This window comes from Manis pentadactyla, chromosome 18 (assembly GCF_030020395.1).
Source record: "Manis pentadactyla isolate mManPen7 chromosome 18, mManPen7.hap1, whole genome shotgun sequence".
Classification (NCBI taxonomy): domain Eukaryota; kingdom Metazoa; phylum Chordata; class Mammalia; order Pholidota; family Manidae; genus Manis; species Manis pentadactyla.
Window position 1 is genome coordinate 16612295 of NC_080036.1, and position 25093 is coordinate 16637387.

General features: G+C 42.5%; 1 long non-coding RNA gene across 1 annotated transcript; it reads right to left on the minus strand.

The window, feature by feature from the left end:
* Positions 1-11867: 11867 nt before the first annotated feature.
* On the minus strand, positions 11868-23993 carry LOC130681474 (uncharacterized). Its single transcript, XR_008994653.1, has 2 exons — positions 23099-23993; positions 11868-13181 (listed from the first exon to the last, which is right to left on the minus strand). It is a non-coding gene; the product is annotated as an uncharacterized LOC130681474 (long non-coding RNA).
* Between the last annotated feature and the right edge of the window lie 1100 nt (positions 23994-25093).

Here is a 25093-nt window from a genome sequence, read left to right on the forward strand (position 1 = left end):
AGGGTTGGGGACTAGGTGCTGAGAGTGTCTACCCTTGAATCACGTGTTCGGTGCCTCTGGCAACCAGCCCTTGGGTAGAGTCCAAAAGACTCTCCACTAACATTAAGAAGACACCCATTTGACCTTAATGTCTCTGAAGCATTTTCAGGGAACTATGGGTGAAGACCAAATATGCCTGAGTATTATATTTTGGTCATCTTGGAGACCAAATATATATTTCTTGCAGCTCATTTTATTGTACTACCCCAAAACGGTGGAGGAAGAAAAAGGGCCTAGATTGATGGTCCAGCTGGCTATCCATGAGAATTACCTATGTCCTTACACAATAAGGGGTTAACATCCAAAATATATAAAGAACCTACATGCCTCAACACCCAAAAAGTAAATAACTGGTTAACAAAAAATGGCAGAGGATCTGAACAGACACTTATCCAAAGAAAAAATCCAGATGGCCAACAGGCACATAAAAAGATGCTCCACATCACTAATTATCAGGGAAATGCAAATTAAAATCACACACAATGAGATATCACCTCACACCAGCTAGGATGGCCAATATAGAAAAGACTAGGAACACAGATGCTGGCGAGGTTGCAGAGAAAGGATAACCCTCCTGCACTGTTGGTGGGAACATGAAGTAGTTCAACCATTGTGGAAAGCAATATGCAGGTTCCTCAAAAAACTAAAAATAGAAGTACCATTTGACCCAAGAATTCCACTCCTAGGAATTTACCCAAAGAAAACAAGATCCCAGATTCAAAAGGACATATGCATCCCTATGTATATCACAGCACTGTTTACAATAGCCAAGATAATGGAAGCAACCCAAGTGTCTATCAGTAGATGAATGGGTAAAGAAGATGTGGTACATATACACAATGGAATATTATTCAGCCATGAGAAGAAAACAAAAACTACCATTTGCAACAACATGGATGGAGCTAGAGGATATTATGCTCAGTGAAATAAGCCAGGTGGAGAAACACAAGTACCAAATGATTTCCCTCATCTGTGGAGTACAAGAACAAAGCAAAACTGAAGGAACAAAATAGCAGCAGACTCACAGACTCCAAGAAGGGACTACTGGTTACCAAAGGGGAGGGGTAGGGAGGATGGGTGGGGAGTTAGGGAGAAGGGGATTAAGGGGCACTATAATTAGCACTCACAATATAGATAGATCATGGGGAAGACAGTACAGCACAGAGAAGACAAGTAGTGACTCTATAGCATTTTACTATGCTGATGGACAGTGACTGCAATGGGGTATTGGGGGGGTGGACTTGATAATATGAGTGAATGCAGTAACCACAATGTTGCTCATGTGAATCCTTCGTAAGATTGTGTATCAATGATACCTTAATAATAATAAAAAAGAATTATCTATGTCTTGCCTTTGGCCTGCTCCACATCGTGATACAGTACTTCTGGGATGAGAACAAATCATTTTTAACCAAGTCCAGGTGTTTCTGAAGAAGAGAAGTCAGGATTCAGTGTGACCTCCCCTGTTTTTATTCCTATTAGCAGTTTTATATACTAATAGATGGGGAAATGCAGTGATACAGAATATTTAATCCAAATAAAGTAATACAGGAGAAAAGGAAACATAAAAACAAGACAAATAGAAAATACTGTAATTACATCCAATGTAAAAATGAAGAGTACAGATTGGATTTTAGAAGGTCCCAACTATATGCTGTTTATGAGAGATATACTATAAATACAAAGAAAAAGAAGAATTGAAGTGTAATTCTAATCTCCTTTGTATACATGCAATGAGGTAATAGCCTGCTGCACAGGCACCTACTTGCCCGCCTGTTGGCAGTAAGCTACTTACGGCTGATACTGCTTTACGTGCCAGAGCGGAGCCAGAAGCAGGAGCAGAGAGCTAGAGAGGAAGGCAGCGGGAAGTGGGAGAGAGGGAAACAGCTGCGCCCCGGGCTAGAAAGAGAGAAGGGAGTCCGGAGCAGAGCGCAGGAAGGCGTGGAGATGGAGCCCTGAGCGGAGGCAACTCCTGGGGAGCAGAGGCTGGAGCTGGGCCACAGATGGAGATGGGATTCTGGCACTTGACCTGCGCCAGTCAGAATAAAGCTTGGTAAGGGCCTCTTTTTACCCCCAAGATTCCCTTGGGGTTATTCAGTCTCACCTAATTCAGAGTGAACTTGCCTGGAGATGGAAACACCCTCCTCCCAGAGCTACATGAAGGTAAAATGATGGAGACAGGTGTACCAGGCAAATCCCATCCCCCCAAATGCCGACATAGCTGTTCTCCAATCAGACAAAGGCAGGAAGAACTAGGAGGCATTAAGAGGAATGTTTCATAACAGTGAAAGGGATCAATCCACCAAGAAGATATAAAAGACTTAAATCTGTATACACCGAGCAATACAGCTTTAAAATATATAAAGAAAAACTTCACAAAATTAGAGTTACAAAGTCATAATGGTTTTAACATACTTTTCTGTATCTGATAGAAAAAGCAGACCAAAAAGCAATAAGAATATAGAAAATTTAAACAATGAAATGAACAAAATCGACCTAATTGACATGTTCAGAACACTGTACTCAGCAATTACTGACACACAGTCTTTTCAACTGCACGTGGAACATTTGCCCAAATTGACTATATGATGTGCGCCTTAAAGCAAATCCCAAAACATTTCAAAGGCTTTTAATCTTACAGAGTATGATCACTGACACAATGAAATTAAACTAGAAATCTGTAACAAGAAGATAAATAGAAAATTTACCATGTATTTTTCAAATAACCTACATGGCAGAGAAGAAATCACAATGGAAATAAAACATATTAAACTGAATTATAATAAAATGTATGTGGAATCCAACTAATGACAAATTTAGAGGAAATTTTATAATATTAAAAGCTTTTATAAATTAAGAAAAATCATGAAAATCAATGATCTGTCTCAAAAAACGGAAGATGGGAAATTTTAAAAATAGAAAATAAACATGTAATAGAATCAATAAGCCAAAAGTTAAAAGAAGAAATTTATAAAATCCTGTCAGTACTGAACAAGAAAGATAAAAACCAGTATTTGGAATGAAAAGGATCTGTCGCTATAGGTCAAACAGACATTGAACAGATGATAATAGGATATTATTATGTCAACAAATTAGAAAATGTAAATAAACTATAAATTCCTAGAAATATACAACTTGTCAAAATGGGCACAAGGATAGCTAAATAGTCATCTATATAAAAAAATTAAATCTAAAATTTGAAATTTTAGACCCAGATGGCTTATCCAGTGAATTCTTCCAGTATATAAGGATGAATTAATACAAGTGTCTGACAGAACATAAGCAGCCAGGGGAGGGGAAGATAGGTTCAAGGAAAGATCTGCCCAAACTCTACCCAGGTAGGGGGCCCTCGGTGAGGATAACAAAGAGTTTGCAGGGAGATACCTGGTTGCCTACTGGGACCAGGCTAAACCCGTCCCAACCAGGTCTCAACGCAGGCTCAATCCAACAAAACTAAGAACCGCCCAAACCACACGGCACCATGATCTCATTAAAATAAAATTGCTGTTTTGCTCTCCACCCCACACCCCTATGAGCTTTTCTGTGGGCATTTTGGGAAAAGACAAGAGGAAAGGCTGTATAATTAGAACTGTCAATCAAATGACCTCACCCAGTCAATCAAAGAGGCGCCTCCCAGCTAGGTCAGGAGAAATAGATCCTCCCCGAAGAGTTCGTTGCTTTTGTCTACCTTGGCGTGCATTCAAAGAAAACTTTCACACTGTTTCACTACTGGGTCTCTGCCTTTGAATTCCGTGTTGCGCAGGGACAAGACTTTGTTGGGGCAGGGACAAGAACCAGAGAACAAGCTCAAACTGCCACACAAGTATCACACAAATGTTTCCAGAGCGGGTAAAAAAACCACTCTACACGTGCTTTATAAGGCCAACATAATCGTGATACTAAAATTTGACAAGAATAGTAGGAGGAAAAAAGCCCAACAACAATAGGCTAAGATATTCATAACCATCGGTGCAAAATTTGCAAACAAAAGCAAACTGAGCTCAGCAATATGTAAAGAAGTACGTGACAAACAGGTTTATTCCAGGAACTTATGGTTGATTTACTATTTGAAAATCAATGTTACTCACCATTTGAAAAGAATAAATGAAAAGATGTATCTTGAAAAGCCTTAGATGAAATTCAACATCCTTTCCATTAAAAAAAAGAAAATCAAATCATAAGCAAAATCTCACAGAAAAGTAGGAAGAAACTTCCTTAATCTGATAAGTAACAATTTTAAAAAGCATAAAGCCAGAATCATCTAATGCTCTAATGGTGAAATATTGAAAGCTTTCCGCCCTGGAGTTACTGCCTGGACAGGGATGTCCGTTATCTTCCAGGATGTCAATCATCCTGAATATATTCAACACTGTAGTTTTTCATCCTAGCCAATATAAGATTTCAAGAAATAAAAATTGCAAGGCTTGAAAAGAAGAACTAAAAATTGCTATTCAAATGTAAATGTAAAAACACCCATACACTGTGTGTGTGTATTTGTGTGTAAATTTATACCAAAATGCCAAGGAACAAGACTGACCAAGACAATCTTAAAAAGAACAAAGTGGGAGAACTCATTCTACTAAATACTAGGACTTATTATAAAGAGACAGTAAAGCAATATGAAATGAGTACAAGGATAGACAAAACAATAAAATTATATAAAGTCCAGGAAAAAACTCATGTATATATAGAGAACTGGATACCTTTAAGGTTAAAAAGTAAATTTGCCCACTACTTAATACACAAAATGAATTCCATGTTTTTTGTAATCTAAATGTGAAAGGTAAAATAATAAAGCTTCCAGAGGGAAACATAAGAGGACATCTTCATGACCTTAAGATAGGCAAAGAGTTTTTAAACAAAAGAGAACATAAAACATTACCCATAAAGGAATATATTACTGAATCAGATTAAATGGTAATAAAGAACTCCTATTTCTCAACAGACACCATGAAGAGAGTGAAAAGGCAAGCCACTGAGTGGGAAAAAATAATTGCAACACTTAACAACCGACAAAGGACTCATATCCAGAGTATGTAAAGAACTCCTACCAAAAGAACCCAAACAGCAACAAAATTCCCTGACAACCCCCTAAAAACATGAGCAAGGCACTTAACAAGACATTTTATGAAACACCATATCTAAATATCCAATACACATGGAAAAGGTGCTCAATTTCAGTAACCATTAGAAAGACTGGCAGTACCAGATGGCAATCACATGGAACAATGGGAACCCATACACGGCCAGAGGAGTGTAGTTAGAGCCACTTTGAAAAATGGTATATCATCATTTCCTAAAATTGGATATATGCACATATTATAACTTGACAGTTTTACTTTTAGGTACACATCCAAAAGGCATGCACACAAACACCAAAAGAATGCACATCAATGTTCATATCAGCAATGATCCTCATTAGCCCAAACACTTCCCAAATATCCACCCACCCCAGTATGGAAAAGTAAACTGTGGTATTTTTGTACAATGGGATACTATATAGCAAGGAAGATGAACAAACTGGTACTTATAACAATGTAGCTTCATCTTATAACCTTAATGTGTTGCAAAAATAATCTGATGGAAAATGAATACATACTTTATGTTTCCATTTTTTATAAAGTTTAAAAACAGACAAAATCAATCTATGATGGTAAAAGTCAGGGTAGTGGTTACCTTTGGAAAGAAGCGAGGGACTGTGTCTGGATGAGGCCCCTAAGGGCTTCAGGGTGCCAGTGACCTGCTGCTTGACCTGAGTGGTGGTTGCATGAGCATGTTTGGTTTGTGATAAATCATCATACTGTATACTTATGACTTGTATACTGTTCTGTATGTATATTATACTTTTTAAAAAGTTGAAATGCAGAAGAAAAAGCTAGCAACTTGTAGGTCTTACCAAAGACAGCTAATGTTTTTGACCACAGCCTCTTCTTTTTATTAAAACTTTTAATACCAAAAATATCTTACTACCAGATAACCCCTGTTGGCATTTCAAGTAGTAGTAAAAGTAATACATGTGCACAAATAATGCAAAAATAATGTAAAAATGTGTCAAATGAAAAGTGGAAAGCTCTCTGTGCAGTCTTTCTCCCAAAGGAAAGCAATCTTAATCTTCATTAATCCCATCCAGAAACTTCTTATGCCTATCTAGCATGCATTTGTCGTCAAAGGCTGAGCTCCAGCTCCCCAAACATACCTGACAGGGCCTGTTGCTAGGACAGACACCTAGAAAGGCTTGGCAGCACCCAGTGGGGGAAGGGAGAGTCGGATTGTACTGAGAATATGAAGTCTGGCTTTTGATGCTATGACTTGACTAGGATCAGCTAAGGGTCATGAAATACCAGTTTATGACTGGTAAAAGCAGCAAGGCAAAGATTTTGAGGTTCAGAGTGTCAGAAGTTTCTTGCACGGTAAACTATCAATGCTGTCTATTGCAGAGTTAGTTGGTCAGTCTTTTGAGAAGGTTCTGAAATGAACAATACATTTATTTTCCTGGCAGAAGTCTTAGAATAGTAAAGCTATGCTAAAGACGACAATGGGATAGTCAAGTCATGTTAATGGAGACAGTGAGCTGTGTATGGGGTAGGTGGTTTAGGTTCTCAGTATATACTTATGTTACCTTTACCTGTATAAACTCTGCTCTAATGTGCTTAGGTGAGGAGAAAATGAAGGCTTAGAGGCACCTTCTGTGCATGCCCCTGGGACTGTGAACACCCAGAGGGGGCTCATGTAACTAATTTTCACTAAGGCTCCACACAGGCTCTTGGAAGCACTCTACAATACACTTTTTAAACACAGAAGGTTGGCACTCTGAGTGCCTTGCTTTTGTTCTCATTAATGCATTGTAGACATCTTTCCATGTCAGCATGTATAGATCCACTTCATTCCCATAAGAGCTGCCCAGGAATCCTTAGAAACTTATCAGCAAGCACCTAAACAATCTCATATTATTGGACACTTGAACTGTTTTTAGATTTTAGCTCTTCAAATATGGCCTTGCACATCCTTGGGAGAAAGACTCTAACCCAGGCTGTCTGGGTTAAAATCTCTAATCCTTTATTTACTATGTAAACTTGTGTAATAAGACAAGAAAAAGAAATAAAATGCTTACAGATTAAAAAAGAGGAAATAAAATTCCTTATTTGCAGATGATATTATTGCCTGTATAGAAAATACTAAAGGATCTACAAAATACCCACAAAATCCTAAAACTAACATATAAATTCAATAGGTCCAGGATATAAGATCAACACACAAAGATTTAATTGTGTTTCTATTTACTAACAATGAACTTGTGGAAACAAATTTAAAACACAATGTCATTTGTAATCACTCCAAATAAAATGAAAAACCTAGCTATAAATTTAAGAAAACTCATACAGTATCTAGATGCTGAAATTTACAAAACGCTGAGGAAAGAAATCAAAGAAGAGTTAAAAACTGGACATAAATACTATGTTCATGGATTAGAAGATTCCATTTAGTAAAGATGCTGATTCTTTCCAAATTGATCTCTAGATTTAATAAGATTCTTTCCAAATTGATCTCTAGATTTAATAAAATTCCTGTCAACCCCCTACTAGATTTTGTTTTTGTAGACATCAACAAACTTGTTCTAAAATTTGTATGGAAAGGTATGATCCTAGAATAGCTAAAACAACCTGGAAAAAGAAGTGGAAGGGATCAGTTTACCTGAAACTAAGGCTTACTGCAGAGCTACAGTAACCAAGGCAGTATGGTATTAGCAGAGGGAGAGACACATAGATAAGTGAAACCAAAGAGAGGACCCCAAAATAGATCCACACAAATATGTCCGACTGTCTTGCCAATGGGTTTCAGCCCTGGGCAAGTTCACTATGGACTCACTGAGACCGAGGAATGACAATGGAGCATTCTTGGGGTAAAAGGATTATTACCCAGCTTATTCTCCCAGAAATAGGTTGAGCACTAGAATCATGTGTGCATCCAACAGTCTGCAGGTCCGTAATCCACCTTGTCCCTGCCTCCACCAAGAGCACTGGGTAGAACGCTTGATATAGATAGTGACTCAGTCAGTAATAGCTTATCACCTATGGGTGTGGAAGCAGTAGCCTAGCAGTAGGGTTACATCATCAAGTAGCTTAGGGTCAGGTGAGGATCCTGGCCATAGGGACTTCCATTTTCCCCACACCAATTTACTTGACAAAGGTGAAAAAGCAATTCAATGGAGGAAGTATAGCCTTTTCAATAAGTGGTGCCAGAGCAACTGGACACTGAAATGAGCCTCAACTCAAAATATCACACCTCTATGAAAATTAACTAAAAATGAATCACAGTCTTAAATTTAAAATGTAAAGCTATAAACTTTTAGAGAGAAAAACTTGGGAGGAAATCATCAGGTTATTGGGCTAGGCAAAGAATTCTTAGGCTTGACACCAAAAGTATGATCTATAAAGGACAAATTGGCCAATCTGACCTCATCAAAATTTTAAAGTTTGCTCTTGTGGAGAAAGTTAAGGTTCCCATGGCCAGGATTCTCACCTGGCGCTGGTCGGTTTGCTCACGACACACATGTGGGCAATACGTTGTTATTGACTGTATATAAAGAGTCCTGCCCAGGGCTCTGGGCTACATGGCTGCAGGGCTTCAGGGCTGCAGGGCGGAGAGGCCCAGAGGCAGGGACCAGCTTGCTGCGTGCAGACTCGCTCTGAGTGGGCAGGATTCTAGTGACTGACCTGCCACCATGGGAATAAGTTGGGTATAAACCCTTTTACCCTTCAATGTTCCACTGTCATTTTTTTCAATCTCTGAATCCACAGTGAACTTCTTCGGGGCTGAAACCCATTGGCATGACAGCTCTGTGACAGACTGTTTAGTGGATGAAAAGATGGGGGAAAAAAGATGGCAGAGAGGAAGGCAAGGCAGAAACCTCCTAAATACACACACTGAGGAAGCAACTTCAGCAGGTACAACTAACCCTGAAAGCCACCTGAAGACCGTAGAGCAGACCACCTGCACCTGGGGAAGGAGACAGGCCCAAATGGAGAAAGGTAAAGTGGCGGAGCCGTGACCTCTCGGGGACCCCAGCCCTGCCCCTATCCCAGCCCCCAAGCAGGAACAGAATGGGGAGGGGATGAGTGCACAGGGCCTCTGCACACCTGGCCCTGGAGGATGAAAAGACGAGCTTCAGGCTTAGAGAAAATATTTGCAAACCACATATTTGTCAAAAGGCTTGCATGCAGAATAGACAAAAAACTTTCAAAACTCAGTATTTAAAAAAAAAAGAAAATAGCAAAAGATATAAACAGATATTTCACCAAAGAGGACATACAGATGACAAATAAGCACTTGAAAAGATGTTCAACATCATTAGCCAGCAGAGAAATGCAAATTCAAACCACAATGTGTATCACTACATTGCTACCAGAATGATTAAAATGTAAAAAAAATAGTGACGACACCAAATGCTGGTAAAAGTGCAGGAGAGATGGGTTACTCATTTACTGCTGGTGGGAATGTAAAATGGTAATACACTTTTGAAAACAGTTTGACAATTATTTTAACCTAAAAATGTAACTACTATATGAATCATCAAGTGCACTCCTGAGCATTTATCCCCAAGAAATGGAAACATGTTCACACCAAAATCTATACACAAACGCTCATAGATTTATTTGTGACAACCCCAGACTGAAAAAAAAGCCAGTTGTCCTTCAGTGGATGAATGGTTAAACAAACCAGTATGTCCATGGAATTCTATTCAGTAATAAAAAGGAATAGACTATTGATACATGCAACAACTAGGATAGAGTTTAAGGATATTAACCAAGTGGAAAAAAAGAAAAACATCTCCAGAAGTTACACACTGAATGATTCCATTTATGTAATATTTGTGAACTAATGTGATTATAGACATGGGAAACAAATTAGTGGTTTGTAGGAGTTAGGGCTTGCAGGGGACGGGGTGGGGGGAGAGGGGTGGGGAGGGTGGCAGTGGCTATAAAAGGGTAGCGCCAGTGAGTCTTGTGGTTAAGGAACAGTTCTGGATCTTGATTGTGATGCCAGTTGCACAAAGCTATACATGTGACAAAATTGCATAGAACTACACACACACACACACACAAATGAGTACATATATCCATGGTGAAATCTGAATCACCTTTGTGAGTTGTACTAACATCAGTTTCATGGTTTTGATACTGTACTCTAGTTACGCAAAATCCAATCACTGGGGGAGCAGGGTGTTGGGTGCATAGGACCCACCTGTACATATATATTTTAACTTCCTGTGAAATCTATGATTATTTCAAAATTTAAATTTTTTCTTAAATTTCTTTGTCCCAAAATTCCAACCTGTGTGGCACCTTAGAATTAGTATTTGTTGTCTCTTCTCATGAAGTCCAGATTTTTCTAAGAAGTGATTTTCGATTGTATCCTATACATTTTGGGTATTGTGTTCTGAGACTCTTGAGTCTTATTTAGATCCTCTATTGTATCAGAGCCTCTTTACTGCCCAGCGGAGGTAGAAATCCAGTGTCTCCACTTGACCTCTGTACATACTCAGGGGCAAGGCTGCCTTGTGACTGCTGAGTGCAGGTGGGAGCTCGGGCCCCCCAGTGGATACACTGACACCATGATACCACGCTGATACACTGACGCCTGCCTGGCTGCTACGGGGGCCTCATTGCTTCCCCATGTGGCTTCCATTGACACTTCAGAATGGGGTGAGGACTCATATCTCTGGAAGGTGCTGAAAGTCTTAGCACCCTACTCCACCTTCTCTAACGCCAGACCAATGCAGGGAGGGGACAGTGTGCCTTGTTACAGCTGGTGAAAGTCTAGTTCTCCTACTTATGTTTTGCTGACAGAAGTGGGGATGAAGCCATAGTTTTGTTTTTTTCCCCATGGTGTTTGGAGAAGTTATTATCAAAGTTTTCTGTCTTACTACTCCCTTTCCTAGTCTTTTGGGCAGAGAGAGCAGGTTTTCTGGAGGGCTGTCTGTGCCATTGATATTTCTGATTTACCAGCTTCTCCAGCACTCAGTTCTGGATGAATGAGGCAGAAAGAAAACCCCAGGACCTCACCATTGTATTGTTCCTGGCTTCTGAGGCCTCCAGCCGGTCTGCCTGCTTTTATCTACCTTTCAGTGTCTCCTTATGCCTGTTTGATGCATAATATCCTGGGTGTAAACTGGCTTTAGTGGGAGAAGTGCACTAACTAACTACATCTTGCAGGGAAGTCTTTTCTTGTAATAGGTAAGTTTATTCCATTCATACTTATTGATTTAATACTTACATTGGTTCAAATTTCTCTCATATTTTCAGCTTTTAATTCTCCCCACCTTTTCTATCTTTTCTGTAGAGAATATTTTGCAGCACATGTGAGTATGTGTTTCCTTCTGCTAATTTAGAAGCTTTACAGTCAAGTTAGATTCCCTAATGATTATCTTTATTTGTGTCATTTGGGAAGCTATCATCTCAGATACTAACTAGAGTTCCCTAGTTTCCAGTCTTGATAGACCTCTGGATTGCACCAGGGAGCTAGGGGGAGACAGCCTGCTCAGGGTGGCCCAGACCAGGGGCTGTAGGGTTGCATTTGGCTCTGGCAGGGCCCTGTACAAGGTTATTCCCTCCTTTGTCCGTGGGTCTTCACACACAAGTGGCCGAGAAAGGGAAGGGGAATCTGCTTCAAGTTTCTTATATGGAGCCATTGGTATCTACCTAATTGGGAAGGTGCCCCTTTGGAAAAAGAAGGGATAATTGGGGTTAACTAATGTCTTGCCAATGGGTTTCAGCCACAGACAAGTTCGCTGTGGATTCAGTGTGACCAAAGAAATTGACAGCAAAACGTTCTTTGGAGTGAAAGGATTATACCCAACTTTATTTCCAGGTGGCAGGTCAGTCACTAGAATCCCATTCACTCAGAGCGAGTCTGTATGTAGCAAGCCGGTCTCTGCCTCTGGGCCTCTCTGTCTGCACAGCCGTCCTCTGGGCTTCTCTGCACAGTTGTCCCGCACAGCCGTCCTCTGGGCCTCTGTACTCAGTGCTGCCACCACTCCAGCCTCTGCTCTGCTCTCCTGCAGCCTTGCAGCCCTGCCACCGTGTTGTGCCCAGAGCACTGGGCAGAGCTCTTTATATAGAGTCAACAGCCATGTATTGCCCACAGGTGTGCAGTGAGCTAGTCAATCATGGCCACGTGAGAATCCTGGCCACAGGAACTCTCATTTTATCCACAACTAATGTACTTAAAAAAAAATAGTATAAATTGGGCATTTTTCCTATATATTACTCAATCCACACCACTTACAAATAATTTTTTTGCATCTAGGTTTGGTTTTACTATTGGAAAACCCATTTGTTCTGAAATTGTGGAGAGGGGGAATCAAAACGCTGAGGGAAGCCTGGGGATTCCCACAACTCTATAGGAGTGGGTTCAACGCCCTGCCTGCTGATGTGGGGAAGGCAATGCTTCATGTTTCCATCTTCCACTCTCCCCACCAATAGGCAATTTGGTGATCTTGACTTTGTATACCTGCTGTTAGGAAAACAACAGGCCCTCACTGGGAAGCTCTGGAGAGGTCAGTTTTTAAATGAGAAAACCTAAGCCCAGCTAGAAGGGACTCGCCCAGGACTACCTGGTCACACTTGGTCCCATGTGGGCACCAAAAGGTAAAGGGCTCAGCCCCTTTGCTAGAGCAGCAGGGCCTGGCTAGAACACAGGATTGAAGGAATCTATACAAGGTGGCTGAAGTTTTCCCACTTGAAATTTGAGTGGGAAGCCCCACAACTTCCCCTAGAGGCTTGGCTCTGAGTCTTCCCACTGCAAGCAGGCTGCTTACTTTGGCAGTTCTCTTGACTCTACCCAGTGACAGCCGTAGAGCCGCACCTCCTGGCATCCCTGGGCCCCTGAAAACAGCCACCACTCAGCCCCAGAACCTGTGAGCCAGTACTTGATGCAGCAAAAGCTTCTGGTCCAGAGAATGTTATGCGATTGGTCAGCAAACTGTCCTGGGTCCAGTGAAGCAGAGACCCGCCTCTCTCCTGGGCGTGTCTCAGCGGCTATACCCCACCCACAGCTGATGGCTTCAAGAGGCCCTTTGCCAACCTGCCAAACTCTCTTTTGTCCTTGTGAATAAAGCCTTCCACTAGGCGGCCCTCAAGTTCCTGTTAATGAGAAGAGGGGGGAAAAACAATATATTAATCATAGTTTTTTTTCTCTCTCTCATTTTTTGTATTAAGGTATCATTGATAAACACTCTTATGAAGGTTTCACAAGAAAAACAATGTGGTTACTACATTCACCCTTATTATCGAGCCCCCCCCCACCCCATTGCAGTCACTGTCCATCAGTGTAGTAAGATGTCACAGAGTCCCTATTTGTCTTCTCTGAGCTACACTGTCTTCCCCGTGACCCCATACACACCATGTGCACCAATCATGATACCCCACAATCCCCTTCTCCCTCCCTCCCCACCCACCCTCTCACACCCCTCCCCTTTAGCAACTACTAGTCCCTTCTTGGGAGTCTGAATCTGCTGCTATCTTGTTCCTTCAGTTTTGCTTCATTGTTACACTCTACAAATGAGGGAAATCATCTGGTACTTGTCTTCCTCTGCCTGGCTTATTTCACTGAGCATAATACCCTCTAGCTCCATCCATGTTGTTGCAAAAGGTAGCATGTTTCTTTCTTATGGCTGAATAATATTCCATTGTGTATATGTACCACCTCTTCTTTATCCATTCATCTACTGATGGACACATATGTTACATCCATACCTTGGCTATTGTAAATAGTGCTGTGATAAACAGGGGTGCATATGTCTTTTTGAATCTGAGAAGTTATTTTCTTTGGATAAATTCCTAGGAGTGGAGTTCCTGGGTCAAATGGTATTTCTATTTTGAGTTTTTTGAGGAACCTTCAGATTGCTTTCCACAGTGGTTGAACTAGTTTACATCCCCACCAGCAGTGTAGGAGGGTTCCCCTTTCTCCACATCCTTGCCAGCATTTGTTGTTCCTAGTCTTTTCTATGTTGGCCATCCTAACTGGTATGAGGTGATATCTCATTGTGGTTTTAATTTGCATTTCCCTGATAATTAACAATGTGGAGCATCTTTTCATGTGTCTGTTGGCCATCTGAATTTCTTCTTTGGAGAAGTGTCTGTTCATATCCTCTGCCCGTTTTTTAATCAGGTTATTTGCTTTTTGGGTATGAGGTGTGTGAGTTCTTTTTATATTTTCGATGTTAACCCCTTGTCAGGTGTATCATTTACAAATATATTCTCCCATACTGTAGGATGCCTTTTTGTTCTGCTGATGCTGTCCTTTGCTGTACCGAAGGTTTTTAGCATGATGTAGCCCCATTTGTTTTGTTCATTTTTGCTTTTGTTTCCCTTGCCCAAGGAAATGGGTTCAGGAAAAAGTTGCTCATGTTTATATTCAGGAGATTTTTGCCTATGTTCTCTTCTAAGAGTTTTATGGTTTCATGACTTATATTCAGGTCTATGATCCATTTTGAGTTTACTTTTGTGTATGGAGTTAGACAACAGTCCAGTTTCATTCTCTTGCATGTAGCTGTCCAATTTTGCCAACACCAGTTGTTGAAGAGGCTGTCATTTCCCCATTGTATATCCATGGCTTCTATTAATTGACCAGATATGCTTGGGTTTATATCTGGGCTCTCTAGTCTGTTCCATTGGTCTATGAGTCTGTTCTTGTGCCATTACCAAACTGTCTTGATTACTGTAGCTTTGTATAATCTGTAGTTTTTTAAGAGATTGATTGTGTAGACAACAAAGAGATAAATGACAAAGCCAGGGCTGCTCTGAGAAGATGCCTGTCCCTGGGCCACTGCCATCAGTGCCCAGCTACTGGGACTTGGGATAAAAGAGTTGAGACGCTTGGCCAGCTGTTCTTCCTGGCTGGAGTGGTGGAAAGGTACCCTGGAACCCACTGCTAACATGTCTGCCTCACCATTCCAGATAACTGACAGGTTGCTAGTGCCTGCTGGATGGTTGTGGGTCCAGACACTGCATCCAACACACTCATGAGCAGGAGCCTGTAGCCTGGACCCAGCCCAGTTGCCCTTTGCAGAGGCAGAACAGTCTGTGTCCTGAGCATCCAAAGGCAACCATGCTGCAGGCAGCTTGGGGATCTGAGGGCGACAAGCTAGGAGGCAAGTCAGCCAGCACAACTGAGACTGAACAGGAGGTCAAAAAGGAAAGGCATGGGAAAGCAAGGCTGAAAAGTAGGAGTGTTGCTTGGAATTTGTTACTACAGTTAAAGTACTAAAGCTGCACATAATTTATTTTAAAAAAGGGAAAACAAAAGAGTGGATTCAAAAGTATTTATATAATTGCATTTATTGACATTCCATATAATTTCATCCAAATGATGAATTCCATTTCATCAGTCTGCAGAAAAGGAAGCTGGGGCTAGTGAGGAGCTAAGGGACATGCACACAGCTGGTCCCTGGAGCCAGGCTGCCACATGTTGGAGTCACAGCACACCCCTTATGACACATGCAGTCTGGGGAAGCTGCCTCATTTCTCTGACCCTCTGTTTCCTTATTTGTAAGATGAATGTCTTCTTCTGAGGTATGTTATAAGGATTAAATGAGATCTATTTGAAGCACCTGACACAAAAACAGTTCTCAGCAAATCCTTGCTCCCTTTCCAACGTACGGGCTGCAGTCACCCAAATGGGGAGTGGCAGAGCTTAGATTTAAATCTGCATATTTGGCTGACTCTCAAGAACCATGCTCTTCACATCAGCGTGATTAGCACATATTTCTTAAGGCCCACTGTGTGTCAGTCCCTGGTCCTGCTGGATCTAGTAGCCAAGGCACACAGGAAACAGGCATATCAGAACTCAGGAAAACAGACATCCCAGGAGCTATTTCCGACAGAAGGGAGTTAATGCACGAATTGGCTGTAAAGGTGTTGAAGGACTGAGAAAAACCACTAGGGAGCATTGGGCGACCCCGAGAAAATAACTGTAGGAGGCAGAGGTGACGGGTTTTCCAGAACATAGGTTCTTGGAGGAGAGACCCCATGGGACTAATTCAAGGATCCCTGGGGGGTTGGCTCTGCACATCTGGCCCCCAAACTGTGCAGGTGACAGGGCCTGGCAGGTGCTGCATGTACCACTGAGGAGAGGGGGCCCTGTGGCTGGTGCTTGGACCTCAGAGAAGTGGATCTGGAACCTCTGTAGAGGAGCCCTAGGCTGGCATGTGATAAGATGGAGGGCTGGTCTCCATTTCTCAAAGGGAGCACCACCTGGCTGTTGCTGGCACCTCTGAGGGGCTCTGGTGAAGCTGGTGACAAGAGCTATGGCCATGGCTGTCAGCTGCTGCCACTAGAGGCTGGGAAATAGGAAGGAATTCTCCTCTTACTTCCTTCTGCATTCCAGGGCCTTACTAACTGTCCCTATTGGCAAACCTAACATGAAGCCAACTGCCAAGGGGGTCTGGAACCTATGGTTTGTAGAGAACCAGCTCCAGGACCATGGGACAGCGTTTGGAAGGGCATTTGGGGCTGGGAGATAGTAAGTAAATAATTAGCAGTCTACCCCTTTGCCAACGCAGCATTTAAAATTCCATATAACAATAACAATATAATTCTTCTGCCCAATAAGATGCAACTGGAAAAGAAGAGATAAAAAGAAGTATAAACACACACACAAAGAGCAAGGAATGAGCACAGTGCTACAACCCTCATTACAGCGTCTGATCATGGGAGCATTATTTATAATTCATAATTCCCTAACAAACTGGGACATTTACCCTTCCTCTATTCTTGGAAGAATATGTGGAAGATTGGCATTGGACCTTTCCTAGATGTTTGTTGGAATTCTTTGGTAAAGCCATCTCGGTTTGACTTACTCTTTTAGGAAAGTTTTAAATAGTGGATTCAATTTCTTTAGTAATTATAAAACACCCCCAAATTTTTATGTAATTATGTGTCACTGTTGTGTTTTATTAGTAATTTGTCCATTTCATATAAAATTCATGTAAAAGTTCATAGTATCTTCTTAGGATTCTTTTTAAATCTGTAGGATGGCAGTAATTTCTTCTTTATGCTTTGTATTAGTTATTCGTTTCTTTTCTTGATCAGTCTTCCGAGGGTTTATCAATGTTGCTAGTCTTTTCAAATAATGTACTTTGGCTTTTGCTGATCATATATATTATCGGCTTGTTTGTATTTCACTAATTTCTGCTATTATTTTTATAATTTCTTATTGTAGTTGTTTGGGTTCTAATCTTTTACTCTTTTTCTAGTTTTTTGATATGGGTATTTGTAGATTCTTCAGCCCTTCTGTTATATTATAAAGGCTATAAATTCTCCCTTTAATCATGGCTTTAGTTAAATTAGAGAAATTTTAATACTTAGTACTTCCATTGTCATTTAATTTAAAATATTAAAAAATTTCCATTATAACTTCTTTTTGACCCATAGGTTTTCAGAACCTGTATTCAAAAGTGTATTTCTTAATTTCTAAACATACGTACATTTTCTAGTAATATTTTTGTTGTCAATTTCTAGCTAAATTGCACTTTGGCCAGAGATCATGCTCTTTGACAGGGACAAGATTGGGCTCAGTATGAAATAATCCTATAACTACTTAAATATGAAATTAAACCATGCTGCAAAGAGCACTGCAGAGCAAATGGTTTCATTGGTAAGTTCTACCAAATATTTAGGAAATAAATGATGCCAGTCAATATTCTTACAGAGACTAGAAAAAGAGGAATCACTTTCCAATTTACTTTGAGGCCATAACAACCTTGATTATCTCAGGAAACATCATGAGAAAGGAAAATTATGAGCCAATCTCACTCATGAACATGGATACCAAAATCCTAAACAAATTATGAGCAAACAGAATCCAAAAATGTATTTAAAAATTTATCATACCAAGCTTAGTTTATTCAAGAAAAGCAAGGCTGGTTTAACTTACAAAAAAAAAAAATAAGGTTCAACAAATGGTGATAGAATAATTAGACATCCACATGCAAAAAAACAATAAAAATAACTTGGTTCCATACCTCATACCAAATACAAAGATTAACTCCAAATGGATCATAAATCTAAATATAAAATCTAAAACTAGAGCATTTCTAAAAGAAAACATAGGAGAAAAATCTTTGTGACCTTGGATTAGGTAAAAGTCATACATATGTAGGTCTGACACCAAAAGAAGGATCCATAAAGGAGAAAAATGATAAACTGGATTTCATCACAATTAAGGTTTACTCTTGAAGAGACATTGTTAAAAAAAATGAAAAGACAAACTACAAAATGGGAGAAAAATTTTTTCAAATATTTTTGTTTCTAATAAAGGACTTGTATGCAGAATACAGAAAGAACACTCAAGACTAAGTAAGAAAATTTTGAGATGGGAAAAAGACTTGAGCAGATCCTTAACCAAATAAAATAGATGAATAGCAAATAACCATAAAAAGACACTCATGAGCATCAGTCATTAAGGAAATGCAAACTGAAACCACACACACATATATCAGAATGTCTCCAATTAAAAAGATTATAAGTGTTGACAAGGAGATAAATCCAGTGGAAATCTCATACACTGCTGACAGGATGGTAAAATGGCACAGACATTTTTGAAAATAATTTGGCATTTCTTATAAAGTTAAATACTCATCTACCATATGACCTAGTCATTCCACTCTTGGTACCTACCCAAGAGAAATAAAAGCATATGTTCATATAAAGATTTTTACAGGAATGTTCATAGAGGCTTTATTTGAAAGGGTAAAACTGGAAAGAGCCCAAACGTTATCCAGCAGGTGAGCAGATAAATAAGCTTGGATGAGCCGTGCACAGCGAAACACTGCTCAGAGAGAACGTGGGTTAAACTATGGATACACACGCAATGACGGGGAAGAATGAATGCTGAGTGAAAAGATCCAGACAAGGAGGAATACATGCTGCATGTTATTCCATTTATTTAAAACTCTAGAAGATGCCAACTAACCCATGCTGACAGAAAGCAGATCAGTGGTTGCCTGGGGCTGGCGGTAGGGTGGGGACAGGTGGGAGAATGAGATTACAGTGGGGCCTGAGGAAACTTCTGTGGAATATGGGTGTATTCATTATCTTGATTAGGTCTTGTTTTCATATACATATATATATATATATCCTTTGCCCCAGAGGGGGACATTATCTTTATTATCCAGGACAGTAAACAAATATGTTTGATAGACACTATCTCCATTGCTCAATGTTGTTTCCTATACAAGTATCTTTGAAAAGATAGTGTGGGACAAAAGTGATCATATCTTGACCAACCACTCTAAGTGTTGAAAAGCAAGAGAAGAAAGGCTGGTTCGACAAGACTTGCAGAAATGCAAAGGGCCCGTGAGAATTGTCTTCCAGCAGCCGTGGAATTGATGAGAGGAGGCAGCCCAAGAATGCCGGTAAAAAGTGTGTTGGTGACTGAAATGGCATCACTACGAGGTACTGTGGAAGAGGTAATGGCCATGAAGGAAAATGACGGACCCCTGCAAACACCACAAGAAGAGGCAGTGGGAGAACGTGAGCTGTGAAGTCCAGTGAAGGAGGGTTTCTCCAATTACTTTATGCCCTCCAGGCAATTTGTATTGTTTGGTACTAGTCACCCACCAAGGCACAGGCAAAGCTATGGACAGGTGCTTAGTATGTCCCCCAGAGCTGCCTTCACAAGTAGTCTGTCTCAGTCTGAGAGACTGGGGAGGGGGCTGCGCCTCTCCTGAAGGAACCCTCAGTTGCTGTGTTTTTATTTTCTTTACAGCCACTGAGTGTGCTTTCAATAGAGGAGGGGTCAGTGCCTCTGGCATCACCCCTTCATCCTTCCCCAGCTCCTCCATTTCCGGGGCTGATGGCACCTTTCTCTCCACTCCCGAGTGCCTCCCCTGCTACATCCTTTTCCTTTCCTACAGTGCCTCGCAGCAACGCTAGCTCAGACTTCAGCAGCTCTCTTACCTTCACCTGAGTGCCTCGCAGCTGGTGTTCTCGGGCTGACCCTTCCTGTACTTCCCTCAAGAGTACGTCCTTCTCCTCCATGGCCTTTGCCTCCTTCAGAGCACCTGGCAGCACTACTGTCTCATTCTGTAAGGAATCTTTTACCTCCTTCACCGGACCTCGCAGCTCATGTTCTTGCAGTGTTTCTTCTTGTGGCTTTTGCAGGGCCGTCTATGGTGGCTTGACCCTGTGGCTACTGACACAGTACCATGCCAACTGGTTGATGGGTCACCAACACTTTTGGGAGCAAGAATTGTGGCAAGACTTATGGGCCTGTGGTCAGATTAAACAGTTACAGTATATCATGTGACAGGTCATTTGCCAATGGCATCCCCAGGAAATGATGCAACAGATGAATTGGCCCAGGTACGTTGGCTGGAAGGAAAGCCTGCCTCTGATGTACCCCAATGGTTACATCAGCATTTCGAGCACACTGGGCAAAAGACAGTGTGGTCTGTAGCCCATTGACCTTTGAAGAAATCAGCAGAACCTGGCAGGAGTGCATCATATGCTCTAAAAGGGACTTACACTGAGTTCTACAGAAACATGGGACAATAGCTAAGGGGCCAAAACCCCTCGTCAGGTGGGCCTCTGCCTGTCTCAGAATGGTACCAATATGCCATGACTTGTGTAGATACAGCTACTGGACTTCTGGTTGCTTTTCTTATACATTGTGCAGACCAATAGATGATCAAAAGAGGGCTGGAGCATCTCTTTGCAGCCTATGACTGACCACAGGTAAATGAGAGTGATCAAGGCATCCACTTTACTTGACATGCAGTACAAGAATGGGTGTAACAGTTGGGAATCAAATAGAAGTTTAATGTGCCATATAGTCCTACCATAGCAGGCATGATAGATAGGTACAATGGTTTGTTAAAACCTGGACTAAAGTCAGACACCAATAGTCTGTGGGGATGGTCAGTCCACTTATGGACAGTACTATGGCATTTGAACAAGAAACCCCAAAAGAGAGCCCTGAGCCCCACAGACAAGCTAAAGCATATTGCTGCCTCCCCCATATAACTGCAAGTACAAACCAAGGAAGAGTTGTTGAATAATATCTTGCTGCCAGCACCAACTGCACTAAACCCTGGAGTCTCCATTGAGTGGATGTGGCCTTGGACATTTCAACACATGGACCAACGATTGCTGACCCTCCTGGCACCTTGGGGACAAGGCCTGGAGTTGGCCTCCTGTGTATTCCTGGAATAACAGCAGAGTGGCCCCCAATGATCACAGTAGTATATCCTGAACAACCAGAAGGTGGGAGCATCTTACCAGGGAGTTTTGTGTGTGTTTTATCATGATGGCCAGTGCATACACATCCAGTAGCACTATACATAGACCCCTCAGTAACCCCCATGGGGAGACGGGTAAAGTCCTATCACAGAGCACTCTCTTGCATGCATCCTACCTGATGGCCAAGATTTGCCTATGTTGGTTTCATTAAAACATATATCTTATCGCCTCTAAGGTCTTTGTGGATTGGGCACACACCCTAGCAAAAACCTGCTACTCACTGGGGTGCCCGGAGCTCCCTATCTGTACCAGTACTGAGTGTGAGTCATGAATTCATCTGAGTAGAAGAGGTTTTGAATATAGCTGAAATAACCTCTTCAGGTCTGAGGATTATTATAATTTTTGTTACCTGTATCAAACTCCTGTTGTATCTTAATTTTTGTTATTATCTCTATGTTGTTATCTGTTGCTGTTGTGGAATCTGGTTACAATGCTCCAGCTTTCTGTCCCAGGGAGCACTAAGGAAGATTGAGAGCGTGTAGATTGTGAGGTGATCCTGGAGGGGTGGAGTGTGGATAAACTGAAGGTTCCTATGGCCAGGATCCTCACCTGAACCTGAATTAGTTGATGATGTAACTTGCCTGCTGCTAGGCTACTGCTCCCACACCCTAGGGATAAACTATTACTGACTGAGTCACTACATAAAGAGCTCTGCCTAGTGGTCTGGGTGGAGGCAGAGAGGAAGGAGGATTGCAGACCTGCAGACTGTGGGATGCAGACGTAATTCTAGTGCTCCACCTATGGCCAGGAAAACAAGCCGGGTAATAAACCCTTTCACCCAGGATGTTCCATTGTCATTCCTTGGTCTCACTGAATCCATAGTGAGCTTGCCTGGGGCTGAAATCCATTGGTAAGACACTATGCTCCCCACTATCTTGGGCCTTGGTGAGTTCCTCTCAATCCCTGGGCACTCAATATTTTTGCTATACATTGGGAATGATTGTAAATGCACCATAGATGTCAAATCTAAACAGAGGTTGGGACTTTGGCAAGGTAAACAATGCCAGGGAAGGTTGGCTCCTTCCCCTTCCAGCAATGGAACTCAGTCTGGGGTGACAGAATTCATAGAAGGATGAATGATGGGTATTTTTTTATTCCCTGGTTCTATTAAAGGGGCCATGAACAATGATCTCATTATACCTATCTGTAAGAGGAAAGAATATCTGGAGCAATTTAATAAACCAAATCAAATTATAAGTTTTGGGTCCAGGAGGGAAAGAGTCTGTGGTCTCCTGCAGGGCCAGCTCAGCCTCCCCAGGCACCCGTGACTGGCACCGCACACGTGCGGCTCACACAGCCCAGGCCTGGGAGCCGGAGTGCGTGACAGCGAGGGAGTGCAAGCATCACAGGCGGCCTAGACGGAGACAGGATAGCAGTGCACCCCCGAAGGAGTGAGTGAGAGGGAGGGGAAGGGGGGAAGGGGGAGGGGCAAGGAGAGGAAAGCGGTGAAGGGCGGGAAGGGGGTAGGTGGGAAGAAGGGGCACGCAGAAGGGGAGGGCCCCCGAGAGGCAGGAGTTCTCGGGGTGCAGTGGGCAGATGGGCCTCCTTCCCTTTCCCCCTCGGGGCTCCCCCTAACGCACCCTCGCCGCCGCCCCGCCACCCGGCCTCCCGGAGCGCGCGCTCTCCCCACTGGGTGCCCTCCTCCCCCGCCTCCCTCGGCGGCCCCCGCTCCTCCGCGGCGTCACCTGAGCCCCGTTCCCCGCGCAGGTGATCCGCTCGTCGGAGGGCCCCGGGGAGCCGCCGGCCGTGGCCTTACTTACCTCTGTAGTAACGTTATTTCCAGACCGGAGAGGGCGGGGGCCGCCCAGGCCTCGTCCCGAGCGGCAGCAGCTTGGCCAGCAGCTTGGAAGCTGCCCGCGCGCGCGGCCTGGCGGCCCGAGGTGGGACTGCCTGCTCTCCGGAGCCCGAGCCTGTTCTCGGGAGGCCCGGCGCGGGCGAGCTCGGGGGGGGGGCAGAGGCGCCGTGACGCCGGGGATCGTGGGGGGCGGGCCCGCGGGGAGCCCCCTGCCGGCGCCCACCCACGAGCCTGTCGGCCCCCGCGCACCTGGCCCGGGCCTCGGAGGAGGTGGCCTTGAGCTCAGGCTTGGGGCTCCCCTCCCCACCTCCCCGGCCCCTGCGTTCAGGGCTCACTTGCGGCCTGGCGACCCCCCAGCACACAGCGCCTCTCCTCGCCCCGCGGCTTGCCCGCCTCCCGCGCCTCACCCCTCCGCATCCTGCCGGAGGGGCCCCGCGGAGGAGACACGAAATCACGTCCACCGGGGAAAAGGAGAGACAAAGGGATGGATTTCCCCCTGACGTTCCTGGCAACGACTTCCAGAGGCTCCAGGGAGGGGAAATTCGATAATGGTGTAACTTCACCCTTTGATAGTCCGGGCGCTGCCTGGCCCGCGGCCAAGGGCGTGTTTGCGAAGCCCAACTGAGCAGTGTCATTTCTGCAAAATCCATTTCTGCCTCGGCGTGGTGTGTGTGGGTGTCTGTCCCTCCCGCCCTTTTATTCTCCTTTACTTTTCTTCCTCCCTTCAATTCTTTCTCCCTCCATCTTTACCTTCCCTCTCCCGGGATCCTCCTGGGACATTCAATGATCATACAGTGGCCACCCAAAGCCATTTTTATGTCTTTTTAATTATTTTCTCTTAATCTCTCGTCTTCCACTTCCCGAGAGAAACCCAATCTACATATATAATGTACATCTTTCTAGTCCTCTTTCTTTCTTCAATACAGTGTTGTTTTGAGCTTTAATTACATAAAAGTTTGTCCAACGTTTAACTCCATTATTTGGATTTTAAATTCAGCATTGCTTTCGAAACTTTACTGAGATATAGTTGAAATACAGCAAAAAGCACGTATGTAAAGGATAACATTTGATACGTTTTGACATATGTATACACCTATGAATGCATCACCTCACAATTAATATAGGGAACATATTTGTTACCCCTTAAAGTTTCCTCCTAACGCTTTGTAATTCCTTACCCTTGTAGCTCGCTGCACCTATCCCTTCCCCAGGCAGCAACTGATCTGTCACCACAGATAAGTTTGCATTTTCTAGAATTTTATATAAAGGGATCATGGCTTCTACACTATGTACTCTTTTTGTGTGTCTGGTTTTCTCTACTCAACAATTGTTTCGAGATACATTCATGTATCAATAGTGATTCTTATTTATTGCCAGGCAGTATTTCATTGTATGTTGTGTATTCTACAATTTGTTTATCCACTCACCTATTGATGGACATTTGAGCTGTTCCTACTTTTTGGCTATGACAAATAAAACTGTCATCATCATTCATTTACAAGATTTTGTATGGTGATACACTTTCATACTTTAGAGCGGAATGACTGGGTAGGTAGGTGAATGCTTAACTTTTAAAGGAATTGCCAAAATATTTTCCAAAGTGGTTGTACCATTTTATATTCTCACTAGCAGTGTACGAACACTCCAGTTCCTCCGAATCAAAACAAGAGCCATTCTAATAGGTACATGGCAGTATGTCATTGTGGTTTTTAATTTGCATTTCTTTAAAGACTGATGATACTGAACATCTTTTAAATCTTATTTTCCATCTGTATATTATCTGTAGTATTTTGTCTATAAAAATATTTTGCTCAGTTCTTTAATTTGGTTGTGTGTTTTCTTACTATTGAGTTTCTTATTGTGGTAAGATATATGTAACATAAAATTTACCATTTCAGCCATTTTTAAGTGTATAATTCAGTAACATTAAGTACCTTCACAGTGTTGCACAAGCATCACC